The sequence below is a fragment of the Melopsittacus undulatus genome, chromosome 1 (genome assembly GCF_012275295.1).
Source record: "Melopsittacus undulatus isolate bMelUnd1 chromosome 1, bMelUnd1.mat.Z, whole genome shotgun sequence".
In the NCBI taxonomy this organism is placed as follows: domain Eukaryota; kingdom Metazoa; phylum Chordata; class Aves; order Psittaciformes; family Psittaculidae; genus Melopsittacus; species Melopsittacus undulatus.
Window position 1 is genome coordinate 85043227 of NC_047527.1, and position 14372 is coordinate 85057598.

The 14372-nt window shown below is 38.3% G+C and overlaps 1 protein-coding gene across 1 annotated transcript in view; it reads left to right on the forward strand.

Moving 5' to 3' along the window:
• The window catches only part of GMDS (GDP-mannose 4,6-dehydratase), a 413709-nt gene that overhangs the window by 144325 nt on the left and 255012 nt on the right, over positions 1 to 14372 (forward strand). The gene's annotated exons all lie outside the window — the stretch shown is intronic.

Here is a 14372-nt window from a genome sequence, read left to right on the forward strand (position 1 = left end):
TATATGTGTCTTTTTTTCACTTGTATTTTCTGTTTTTTCCTTTATTATACTGACATGAGACATGACTTTTCTTATTCATTCTGTTAATTAGGAAAAAAACAGGAACTCTTAACAGTTTGATCTTAAAGGGTTCACTAATGTAAACCATCAACCTTCTATTTTTCATAGTCAGAAATACACCTCTTTCCCTTCCCTTTTCCTCCCACCCAACAGAGAAGCAAAAAGAGACAGTTCTCGAGGGTGTGGTTATCATGAAATAATTGCAACCCTAAGGGATTTGAGACACTTGGGTGCATTTCATACCTTGTAGCTGTCCAAGGATGAGATTTTCACACGAAGGCTCCACCCCATCATATTTTATTTTTTATTGCATAAATCAGTCTGTGTGCTTAGGGATCATTTATCATTTCCCTAATATTCACCAGGGTACAAACAGTTCTGTTCTAGGTTCATTCAGCCTCTTCCTCCTTCTCCAGCTAAAAAAAAAAAAAAGAAAGTTGGCAAGATGCTAAAATTATATAATGGCGGTTCTGTATTTAATGCAGAAATCGTACATTATCCTAAAAACCCTTCACCCTTGAGTACTCTTTGTACTTCTGAGAACATGATATATGGCTGAATAGTGCACTTAGCAACATGACTTCATTTAAATCTTTCAGTTTCTGAGAAAGCGATTACTTCCTAGAACCTAACCAGTATTAAAAATACATATTTTCAGATGCAACTGCAGTTAACATCAGCTTAAATTTGTGTGTGGAGAGAGCACTCCTACAACATGAGAGGTATTAAAATCTATAGGAGAGGAAAGTTAAACACTTGCTGATGTTTTGATTTCATGTCAAAACTTTTTAATTTTTTGCCAATTATAGAATTCTTCATCAAAGTTGACTATTTATATTTCTCCAACTTCCCAGCACAGCTTGTTTGGTAGATACTAGTGATGCAGGATCAAAAAATTAACTAATGTTCCAACTCCCATAAGATATTTGAGCAGTTTCCTCTGCTTCTCTGGCTAACAGGCAGCAACCAGTACATTTTTCCCCCTGTTCTTGCGGTTCCTTGACAGAACTTCCTGTATCCCAGGTGAGGATGCTCAGAGCCCCAAAGCAGCTTGGGGTCAGCACTCTGGAAATTAGCTAAACTCCTACTGCAGCCACAAGACGTAGCATTCTTAGCTTATGTCAGTGTTGTGCGCAATCACGGATCTTAGCTTGTGGTATTTTTTCATCCAGCCATACTTCACAGCTATTCAGCACATCTCCCTCATGGACAATCACCACTCATAATGACCTCTGCAGCAGAACTCTCTCAGTGGCTCATAGAAGTTCTAAGGATTCCCCCTTTTCTTATGTGTGTTTGCAGGTGGCTTAGTATTACGACCTCTTCTTTGGCTTAATGCGGTATGATAAAACTTGTAGGCTGAACTTGATTTCTCCTCACTTCACTGCCTGACTGACAAGCTCTGGAAACACAATTTCCTTAGTTTCAATTAAATTCTTGTGAATACTTCTTTCTTGGAAGGACATGAAAAGTGAATGTGCTATGTTATAGAGGCTTTCAGGCATGTAGAGAAAACATTTGAATGGGAAGATAGGTTAGAAAAATCCCAAGACAGATTTACATGTTTCCTTCCACATTTATCTCTCTGTAAGATAAATGTACCCTGTTGGCATGTGTTTTATGATCCTGCCATTTCTTGACTGAGATATCCGTGAGTCATTCAGAAAGAAAAAAACATGATTGAAAAGTGCTAATTGAAATAAAATATTTGCATACAATAGAGACATGGCATCTTCCTGAGCTATGCATTCTTTTCAAACTAAAATGCAGCCGTACACAATTTTACAGACTTCACCTTATTTGTGGAATTTCATGTTCCCACTGATCTTGTTCACTGTGTATTGGCAACTTAGGTTTGTTTTCCACATTGCTTTTTCTCATTCTGATGCTGCAAAATTCACTTTGAAAGCTAGTGGAGCTTTTTATATGACAGCTATGTCTTACTCAAAGCTGCTTTGATGGCGAGGTTTACTGGCATATTGAATGACACACTCAGTTATAGAGGACTACACCAGAGGAGCACTGCCTCTTAGGTGTCAATATGGTTTCTTGTAACTTCTAACACTAGAAGAGACAAAAAGTTCAACGCTGTCTTATGTCACAGTCAGATGGACTTAAGTAATATAGTATTTGTTTGTGGGGGTGAGAGTAGAAACTCCCAAACTTGTTGATTTTATGCAATACCAGGTCTCCATTTCCTCAGTGATTTGCCTTAATGTTTAAGTGAAAAGCCGCTATTATTCCTAATCTTTTTCTCTCTGTCAGAATCCAAGAGATAAGTGAAAAACAGTGCTGAGATTAGTGTTGTAGATTACAATACCCAAATCAATGGTAGTGTTCCTCTTTGATTTACGATCACCATGCCTTGTGAGTGCCAAGGCTGCCTTTTAAAATTAATGCTTACTCATTACTTTCTAAGAATTGTAGTGGAGAGGCTTTAATAGTCAATAATAAATATAAGAATTGAGTAAAGGTGAAGGTGATGCCAGCAGAAGATCTAACAGACTGATTTATTTTTGGAGAGTAACATCCTTCTTATTCAAAAAGGGGAAAAAAGTTTAACCAGAGGTTCTCATCAGCTTTCTGCCCCTTGGCCTTTTCCCCCTTACCCCGATATACCTGTCAATACACGTTTTTTTCTAGCTAGCCACCACATCCTTCTGAGGCAGCTGAGTTGATTAAATAGAATGTTTTATGCGGGGATTGCCTTTGAGTTCAAAGTGCTCACTGTCACATAGGAAAGAGCAGTGTTCTCCCTGAAAGGATTCAACTGGAGAAGATGTAAGGCACATGGTTTCTTAAGTATTGTAACTACATTAAAATCTGAGTGCTAGCAGTGATAAAAGTGTATTTCATTCCTATAGCTCCCTATGTAGGATGAATTATCACAGTCCACTTTGAGGTATGTAATTATTGCTATCCCCATCTTGCCTGAAATGAAATATTACTACAGTGAGTTTACTGAGAGCTGTTTCTACAGGTTTATTACACCATTCCCAACAAAGCCATCATCAGCTACTGTATTTGTGGATGCTATTAATACCCTGATTTTAAAATTAATCATATGAAGTGTCTGTACATGCACTACAGGTGAGGGTATAATGCTCATCTACTAGGATTCACCAGCTTTAGCATTTCAAGGTGTGGTGGGTACTTTTGGTTTGTTGGTTGTAATTTTAATAAATTTAAACGATTCAGTGGTTTTCTTTCAGGGGAAGTGCAAACCTCAGACTATTGTATTTACTTAACATTTTTGAATGTCAGCTGCTCTCAAGAACAAGTAGAAGGAAAAGAATGCTGCTGGGTTTGTGGAGAAAAAGAAAAGGATTGGTTTTGGAATCGCCATCCTTTGAGTAAGATTTTGAAGTAAAATGCCACAAATAACCTTCATTGGAAGAAAAAGCAATTATTTGCTCTGTTCAAAAAAAAAAGCTGAAAAAAAATCCAAAAAAAACCAAACAAACAAACAAAAAAAAAAAACAAAAAAAAAAACCCAAAAAAAAACCCCACCAAACCCTGGTGACTTATTTCTTGACATGCTGTTGCATGTTTATTCATTTTCCCAGTCATTTCTGCTGGAGTACTGGAGCAGGGACTGGGAATGTGGCAACTGTGGGATTATGTCTTTTGTCAGTACATACATATCCATCCAAATTTACCCCATGCAATTAGCCATCCCAATTTAATTCTTAACACACTTGCAATCAAAATGAACAAAAGCCTCAGAAGTTAATTATATAGAAGTCTAGGTTATCCTGAAATCATTCTAGCTAAAGAGGAGTTGATATAGTTTTTGGTTGCTTTATGGCAAACCAGAAAATGGAATGAAGTCCTTGGAGGTGTAACATTAGGAAGAATTGTAAGGGGTTGATCCCCATGGTGAACAAGGAAGGAATGGACTTAGTGAGGAGAGTGAGCAGAACAGGAACAGGTCTGAAGTTTGTTGAGAAGATGTGGCTTTATGATACTTTAACAGTGGTATATTTGTTACTTTACTATTTGAAGAATAGACTGAGTGCACAAATGGGGGCAGACATTGTTTGCTTGCTGACATGGTGTACGCATCTTCTTTGCCACGTGGATGCAGGTGTTGGATTCTGAGCTCTGAAACCCCCCATCCTCCTCCACCCCAGGTACCTCAGGGCAGATCATGTTTCCTAGATAATTGTGCCCAAGACAGAAGACATGATTTTTTTTTCTGTGTGTAGGCACATTTATTTTGTCAAAACTCTGTGTTCTTCTTTGTCTCCATGAGGTCCTACCTGTTTTGAAAGCTCAGCTACAACCAAAGTACCACAATATAACAAGCTGCAATGTGTGATCAGAGCTGAGGTACCTGTCCACTCTTAGGCTGTGATGAATGATTTGGTTCTAGAGTAGCTGACTGTAAGAGACAGCTGAGACAGGTTGCTCTGTGTTGCATTTGCTGTGGTTTAAAAGCATGTCCAGATAAAGTTATCTTGGCTCTGCAAAGAAATAGTAATTTGTTTTCTTGCAGCGTCTTGACTGTGTCTGCACCCTTAGCTTTCAGATTGAATGGCCAAGTAAGCCATATTTACAGGCAGTCCAGCTAATAGGGTTTATGGTCCCATTAATGAGGAATACATGCACATTCATCTAGTTCATATTTTTTCTTGCAATATCTTGTCCTTCAGGGCTACCTGACAAACAGTTGTTTGACCTGCTTCTAAGCTTTCTAAAACAATGCATTTGGCATGAGAAGTTGCAGTCTGGGAAGTAATCTTAAGTGATGAATAATAAATCATTTCTCTCTGGTTGGAAAAGCAAGGCTTCTGGCATGGCCCATAAACAGGGGGAGACTTTACCTTGTGCATGAATATGACCTACACAACAGTCAAGAAAGGTAGTCATTTGGGATAATGCTAGCTTCTAAGCAACATGGGAGCTGTATCAACATTTGAGAGGGTCCACTGCATTAAGTCATATTTTGCAATCTTTTTGGCTAGGAAGACAAAGAGAGGAGAGACTACTGTCAACAAAGCTGTGCCATAGTAGATTATTGTTTTAGTTTAGTATCTATTTTGCCATCCATTGAAAGTCCGTCAAAATCATAAAGCAAACAGGCGGTGAAGGTTTGTTAAGTTTTGTGAGGGTTTTTATTTCTTTCATTTTTCTTGTGATGATGTTTTTATCACTTCTGTGCAGAACATCTTTCTATGTGTTCTGAAAGCATCAAGGAAGCAAAGATAAAAGTTTTTTAAAAGGCATCAGAAGTTAAAAAAAATAATACTATAAACTAGTTGTCTTGCTAGAATTTTAAATAACCTGTATGTTTTAAATTAATTTCTACATATGAGAAAGTGAGTAAAAATGATGCTGTTTCTTTCAAAGTGACTGCATTCCCTGCATGCATTTTATTCATAGCTCTCTATTCCCCTGGTACATATAAAGCGAAATGAATTGGCTATCTTTTTACATCTCCCTTTGAATGTTCTCTAGTGACTCTATGAGTTGCCCTTTTTTGTCTTTCTACTAAATAGCATTTAAAGCTTCTAGCACAGCTGGACTTAAGCATGTAAGAAAGCTTTTAGGGTATCATAGTGTCACTAGCCATTGAAGCTACAAAATCTAAAGCACCAAAACCCATGCTGACTTTGCTGCATGTGCCTTATGCTTAAAAACTTGGGTAAATATGTATATTGTCAAACTACCTCTGAACTGTATCATGCAGAAAAGGAATAAAGAATCAACGGTTCTTTTTCTAAAGCTTCTTTTCTAATCTCTGTAATTTGAAACTAAAGACTTTGAACAGTGGATTGAAGATTGTTCTGCAAGATAAATCCCTTGCATCACATAACCCTGACAACTCCCCTGTTCCATCAAATTAATAACAAATGGATAAGAAGATAAGCAAAACTAATGGGGAGGTTACATTTTTGTGACAAAGGTTTATGGCCATACTGAATCTCATGTTCTGTGATATCCCCCCTCCTTCTCCTCCTCCACTTTGGTATTTTTTTACTATCAGATCTGAGCATTCCTCTATCTGAAGCTCTTCCGTGGAGGAGATACAATGAATAGCAAGTTGGACTGTGTGGCTCTGAAAATTTGCTGTGAACAACTCTTTGTTCCCCCAGTAGAAAAAAATTACTGATTTTCTACAAAACCATGCACATTGTACAACCACTTTCTACTCATTGGATGGTGCTACATGTCTAAGCATCAAAAAACACTGCTGTAATCCCCTGTTGTCTTAAAATTGTGAAATAAGTTGGTTTGGGAGCAATTTCTGAATGCCATTTGAACCACCTCTTTCCATAAAGCAGGGGAGCTTACAGCAGGTGACTCAGGGCTATATCTGATTGATTGAGTTTTGAGTACCTCCAAGGGTGGAGATGCCACAGCCTCTCCGCATAACCTGTTTCAGTGTTAAACTACCCATGCTGAGAACTACTTTTTCCTAATATTTTACTGCAATTTTTCACATTTCAACTTGTCTCCATTTCCTTCAGACCTGTCTCTGGGCAACTCTCTTTAAATTAACTATTTTAAATTCTCTTTATCCACTAAGTTAGCTGGTTAACAAACAGAAGAATAAAGTTTACAAATTACCTTTATTTGGAGATCTGCTCTAAACCAACACCTTTTCAGTCAATAGTAAATAGCCAAGGCAACTGTACAGGATGTACGAGACTTTGCTTTATTAAAATTGAGCGTGGATATTTCAATTTAAGAATTGTGGCATTGACATTTTGAAAATATAAAGGAACTGGTGGCTTTTCTATAGCTCTTAACTGGTCAGGCATACACAAGTGGGGTGCTTTAGAAGCAAAGGTGAACAAGATGACCTATCGAGCTGGATTTACAACAGCACCTGTAGTTTGCCATGGAAGAGTCACTTTTTAAAGACACCAAATAATGAATCCAGCTATCAACCCCTACTGATTTAACAAATACAAAACATCAGTTACTCAAGGAGTATTTCTTCATGCTTATAACTCTGTTTTAGGTTGATTTTTTTTTTGTTTAGCTCCCTCCCCACCCCCCAACAAAAAGTAGTCTTTTTCCCAAAATGAGGGGAAAAAGAATCCTGTTTTGATAATACCATGCTATTTTTCTTTAAGGAGTATTTCAGACAGTTTTCATCAAGAACTTGAAATTAATCAGGAGGACAGTTGTAAGGAAAACTTACCCAAGCCAAATCATGAGAAGCAGCCATATGAATACATACTGTGGAGTATATTAGGGGGCCCTTTTTCCTAATCCTGTTTCAGCTGCGCAAAGAAAGTTGCTGCCACTTAAGGAAGATTCTCCAGCAGGGTAGCTCAACTGCAAGATAGCTGGGGACTTCAGGCTGCTTCAGAATAGCCACACTCTGGTTTTATCTTGTGTGGACAATAGCAGTATAACTGTTCATTAATTTTTTAGTGCTTATGGAGCTCCAAGTTAATAGCTGCTTTTGGATTCTGTAGGGCCTGATGCTTGGGGATGTAGCAGAAGGTGGTGTATGTCTTTGCTGCTGTTTTTATCTTAAGTAATTTTTTCAGACTGAAAAGTACACTTCTGTTGTGATACTTCTGCTTCATATCACCCCTTTTTTCGCGACATGCATTTCCCAGATCTCAGTGTACATGGAGAAATGGATGGTGGAGAGCCATGAATGAATGCAACTGTGCTTCACCCCTCATTTGTGCTAATTTTGAAGGTGCAAAGATGTGTGTTTGGGGCAATATGCAAGTTTAGATTCAAGTTCCTCTTTCTTGTGTGTAATGAAAACTACTTTGGGCTTACTTGTAGAAGGCTGAGCTGGTCCCTAAAGCAGTTTGTTGTTGAAGATCATGAAGATTTGTTTAAGAACCCTAAACAGCAAACAGCTTATTTTTGCACTTTAGTTTGTGTTTTGACACTTAAAAGGTGAAAGTGAAGTACTAGCTCACTGATGTCAAAACCAACCTTTTAAATATGTCAAGAAGTCTCTCCAGTCACTCAGTCTGTGGTCCACAGTCCAATAGAGCTGCAGTGGAACTCACCCACTGGGACCATAATGTAAGCACTGGCAGAGACGCACATCTTTTATCAGCTGCACAGCTTATTCTTCTGTATCATGAATGACTTCAAAATGCAAGTTATCCAAGGTCTTGTGCTGCAGCAATATTGTGAATAGCTTGGGCTAACATGAATTTTAGGAAATTGATGACTTCTGCTTCCATTTATGGAACTTTTTCCTTTCTAATTCTCTGTTTATAATCATGTTCTCAAATGACTCTAATTTTATACAGATCACTTTATTTTTTTTTCTGCTTTATTAATGAGAGAACAGGAAATAATTAGGAAAGAAGATAAATCTACAAAACACACATTTCTTTTATCCAGAATTTCAGTCATTATTTTTCAGTCATTTTCTATTTAGCTAAGAGGTCAAATAGGTCTTTAACATACAAATGGTGTTGCTTAATAATAAGCAGTTCAGAGCTATTGAATTGATTATTTTTCTATATAATAAAAATATGTAGCTGTGTTGGGGGATTTTGGTATCTTTTAACTACTTTTATTGGATGAGAGAACAATGAGTTAAGCATTTGTTAGGAGTTAAGGGGTTGGGGCAAAGAAAAATGTCATCATACTCCTCGTAGGTTACCTGACATTTTTGTAGATATATTGATTCTTCCCCATCCCCTTGACAGTGCCCAGCTCCCCCCAGATTCTTAAGATTTCCTAGAATTCATAGGATTTTTTTTTTAATTCATTTCCAGTGTGTTAGGACTTGATAGGAATGCTTGGCCCATAGTCTTTATTGGATTTAGCAACTGGAATGTTATGCTTTATATGCCTGTTCCTACGGGTTGAGCAGTTTGTTTACTGAGATGATATAAGTGATCCCAGTGGTTTTTATTGGCAGTGGAAGGCACACTGAATATTCAAAGCAAACAGAACTGATCTTAAAGAATACAAAAATGTAACTGCTGGAAACTTGTGAAACTTGAAACATTTCTGAGCAGTTTTTCTGCTTTGTGATTTGCTTCTCAGTGTAAACCTTTCTTAATGCTTAAAGAGACCTGATATATCTTCCACTCTGATAAATCAAAATAATCTACTCTAGGTTGGGTTTTTGTGATTTTTTTCAAGAGAACAAAGATGCTTATTTCAATGTTATAGTTAGGTTAGCTACCTTTGCTTTTACAGTTAAAGAACAACAATTTACGTTTATATTATCCTATATACTCCTGGGGTTTCACATAAGCTTCCCTCTTGTAACACCAGCTTTCCAGAAATCCCATGTTCTGAAACTGATAAGGCTGTAAGAAGTAGATGAACCTTCGCATTGTTATTTATATTCCTTAGTTAGAGTGCTGAAGCGTATACTGCTAGCACACACTATTTTGGTTGAAAGCTAGCAGTTATTATGATTGCAGCCCATCTGTTGGATTGTTCCAAATGACAAAACAGAGATGAAGTATCTCACAAAGCCAAACTTGTGTGTGTGCTAAATTGGTAATTTTCAGAATATCACCACTGTTGACAACTTGTTGGTCAGATGCGAGTATTATTAAGTCTGCAGTCTTGTATGTAGTACTCATAGACAGGATAGGAATGTGTTCTTGTGGAGGGTAAGACCCATATGTTTTCATTTAGACAGTTTTCAGTAAGCTTTTAAATCTTGTTAAAGACCTTGCTAAGCTTGGTTTTGAATGATCAGTTGGGAAACATCATATTTAAAACATTGCTCTATTAAATTCAAATCTCTTGTAGAGATTGAATCTGGTGATTATAAAGAATAATGATAATGATAACCGCAAAAACAGTGTTTCCATTGTGCATGGGAAGGGAGGGCCAAGGTCACCCAGGCTAATGTGTTCCAAATAGACAGTTTCTGTTTTGGTATGTCATGCTTTCCCTTTGTCACAATGTCCAAAGAGGACAAAGAAGTAGGGGATTCATGCCCTCAGTACTCTTTGAGAAAACTTTTGAGCTTAAAGTTTCTGCCAAAGAAGCTTCTTTTCCCTACTCCAGTCATTACAAAAACTCCTGATTATGTCTTCAAAAAAAGTTGTTAGTTGCTTGGCTTGCTTTATGCAGTTGACAGTAACTGATAGTTTTGGGTTCTGAGGTTAAAATGAAGCATCTATCTCAGGTACCTAAATTAAAAAAACTAGTGTATATATGGTTTCTCCAAAGCATGAGCAAAAGCTGTTAGGCTTTCTGCTCTGACTCACCACTGTACAGGAAGATGACCTTCCTAATTCAGGCAGTCAAGATGTCACAAATTAGGCTGTTTGAAAACTCTCATCTGCAGGTATTACCTAAGCTTTGATTTGATTTTTTTTTTTACTGAATAAATGTTTACTCTTCCAGAAAGTGACTTGGTTTTAGCCTTCGTACACCTGCCTTTACAATAATTTCCATGAATATCTGAGGATGATCAGGGGACTGCAGCACCTCCCGTATGAAGACAGGCTGAGAAAGTTGGGGCTGTTCAGCCTGGAGAAGAGAAGGCTGCGTGGAGACCTCATAGCAGCCTTCCAGTATCAGAAGAGGGCTTGTAAGGATGCTGGGGAGGGACTCTTCACTAGGGACTGTAGTGATAGGACAAGGGGTAACAGGTTAAAACTCACTTAAACAGCAGAGGTTTAGATTGGATATAAGGAAGAAATTCTTTACTGTGAGGGTGGTGAGGCACTGGAATGGGCTGCCCAGGGGAACTGTGAATGCTCCATCCCTGGCGGTGTTCAAGGCCAGGTTGGATAGAGCCTTGAGTGACATGGTTTAGTGTGAGGTGTCCCTGCCTATGGCAGGGAAGTTGGAACTAGATGATCTTAAGGTCCTTTCCAACCCTAACTATTCTATGATTCTATGATTCTATTTTGCTCTCTCTCAGGCAGTCCTGTTGAGATTAGTGACCAGCAAAGATTATTTCTATGAGTGACATCTATGGAATATGATTCTATATTTTGGCTCCTATAGCTCAGACCGTGGCCTCTTGTGTGTGTGTGTGTTGTGCATACATGTCAATTCTCTTTTGCACACCTCTCTTAATGAGGTCCCTACATTATTATTTTTTTACCTCGATCTTTTTGCTGATCCTGCACAAAATGATGTTTAGAAGGAGAGGCAAAAACTGTGGTAATGGATAACTCAGCACCTTTTCCTACCCTGCTTCATTTGTAACTACTTAATCCAGTACTTTATAAAACTCTTTTATACTGTTAACTTTGAATTAATATCATATTAAAATCCAGTGTGCACTGATCTGTATTTGCCATGTTACTGCCCCTACACTGCGCAGTGTCTTAACCATCCAGCGGTTTTGGTGTTGGAAGTTTCAGTGGATAAAACCATTTTTTATTTTCATGAATGCCATTCTAGTCTAACCTGCACTCCAAAATAAAATTAGTTTAGTGTTCTGAGCCCTGTCCCTCGTGATCAACAGCCCACTACAAAAACCACCAAAAAGGCACAAAGCTGGTGGGTTTTTTCACAGGGACATGCAGACCCAGCCAGTGTGGAAGCACAATTACCTCACACCCCAAAGAGTGATTTTTTTAGGTGAAGGCTGAGATCATTCATCAGGCAAAAGGGGAAAGCACCTCTTGTGAAACTGGTCTCTGCATCAGCCAAGGAGAGCAGTTCTCTGTGCTGCTACTGCAGGCTCATTGCTCACTCTGGTTAAGAAGTTTTGCAATCTGGGATCTCTGATTTAAGACCACTTTAGTTATATGTGATGTATACTTTGTAGCAAAATATGTGAAAAATAATTTGCATTTTGGGTTGATGTTTTAAGCAGGTCGTTTGTTGGAAAGAATACCTTAATATAGGTAAATTCCTGATTCTGCTACAATTAGTGTTTTGCCTTTAGTTAGAGAGCTGGGATGTTACTGTGAATATGTGAAGGTGTTAGCTATATGGTAAATATACAATTTGTGTTCATTAGTGCATTATTGACTTGTATCACCTGTTAAGATGTTTTTGCAAGACTTTGACAGTGAAGTTGTGTCGTAGTTTAAGCCCAGCCATAAATCAGAACCATGCAGTCTCAATCTCATTCCCACCTTTCTTCCCCCTGCCCCACTTCCAGAGGATTGGGGAGGAGAATCAAAAGAATGTAACTCCCACTAGTTGAGATAAGAACAGTCCAGTAACTAAGGTATAACACAAACCAATGCTGCTACCACCAATAATAATAATGATAAGGGAAATAACAAGGGAATAGAATACAACCACTTATCACCCGCCAAGTGGTATCCAGCCTGATCTAGCCCTCATGGGTAACTGCCCCCAGTTCTACCTCCTGGGCGTGATGTGCTGTGGTATGGAATACCTCTTTGTTAGTCTCATGCTGTGCCAGGGAGGAGAGGAAGCCAGGAGGAAGCAGAGACAGGACACTGACCAAAACTAGCCAAAGTCCTTGGTCAGAGTAAACATTACTGAGCAACAACTAAAAACATTGCGGTTGTCATTGTTGTTCTCAGGCTGGTAGTCAAAAACACACTGCACCAGCTATTAAGAAGGAGAAAAATGACTGCTACTGCTGAACCCAGGACAAGCAGAAAGACCTTAAATGGCTGCCATCTTTATGTGTGATTTATTAAAACAAGAAATGCTCAGCATTTCTCAATAGATCAGTTCTCAGTTTCAGCTGGGTCATTCCAGGTTAACCAACCAAAATGTTAGATTTTTTTTTTTTTAATTTTAGAGAAAAACAAAAAAGTGAAGTTTGTTTTCAGTCACACCATTTTGCTGTTTCAGACCAAAACTGTGTGAAAATCTTTTTGATTTTGGTGCTCAGTAACACAATTTAGATTATTTCATACTTGTATTAAATTAACCAGAAGTGCAAATTCAAATTAATCTTATTATTTTTATGTCATTTGCTGTGTAAATAAGCCTTAAACCTGTAGTGATTGATGAATAGGGAAGTGGCTTAAGAGGAGAAATTAATACAGAGCTATCTATCTGAATCTGCAGGGAGCCTGAAAAAATAGCTGGTGACAGGTTACTTTTCACAGTGCTAGCTCAGCTTGTCCAGCCATACTCTCTATTATAACAGTAGTTACCCTATTACTGAAGACTAATGAAGGGGGGATCATGGATTTGTACTCTGTCTTTGGTAGTGTCTCACTAACCTTTAGCCTAGATCATGTTAACAAACTGTAATGTTGCCTTTACTCTAGGGCTCATTCATGAAAGTCAGTCGTAAACCAGAGGGGACATAGGTAGATTAATTCTTGCTTGGGTTGTGGCAATGGAGATTGCCTTAAAGGTCAATTCCATTACTTGTTTATAAGGTTGGCAATATAAACAGGGAACTTTTTTCAAAGAACTGGCATAAGCAGAATCTCTGGATTAGAGAGAGGATGGAGAAGGAAGGAAAATGTCTCTGGGATGGGCACTGGTGGGAGAAAATCCTTTAGAGTCCAAGAGCGTTGCCAGCACATCCAAACAGCCAGCCTGCACCCACCAAACTGGAAGAGTGAACTCCCTTCTGACCGTTTCTCACTCCTGCCTACAAATTGGGGTGGACACATCTCTTACTTTCAGCTTCCTTTTCTAATTTTTGTTTTCTTCTGTAACTGTCAGGAATAGAACTAATACAGTTTCGAAACACTCCACAAACTTAAATACAATCGTTCTCTTGTGGCCTTTGCCACAATCAAGCTCATTATAAAGATAACTGAGAGCTACTGGAGCAAGAAGAGAAAGAAGAGTTTTGGCCCAGCAGCGTGCATGAGTTCATACTGTTTATTATCATATGTCAGCTGGAGAAGATATCAGGTTGCTTTTGGATATCTCCACCCTTTGCTCTCCCACTTCATCATCCCCCTAACCTCTGTGCAAAAAGTCTTGCACACCTTAGGTGGTATGTCATTTGACAGCAGATACTTCTAGTCTTCTTTCCATTTTGATGTGTGTTTAAATTCCAAAACTTTGGATCTTGTTCAAGTTTGGGAGTTTATTTAATACATGTTTGTGCTGTTTCTGTCAATTCTTTTAACATATTTTTGACAATTTTAACCAAATTCAAGTGTGTCAAAGACATTAAGCCCAAATGAATATTGTGAAAATTGGTAGCTGTGGAGGTGAGACAGTGCCTGGTAATGCTTCCACTGTGGGAAGGCTTACCCTTACTTCACATGGGAAAATAATCCTGAGAGAGAGATCAGGGAACACCAGCCTTTTGGTTCTACTATTTATGGAATTCTTGTTTATTCTTAGAAATCCTTTGAGGGTACTTTTGTAAACTGAGCATCTACTCTGTACTAAAGTGTCTAGATAGTCTGTTACAAGTGATGTATTACTTTGTTTGGTTGTACATGATCACAGCATGTTCTGGTTCCCTAGTAAAATTGGTGGTT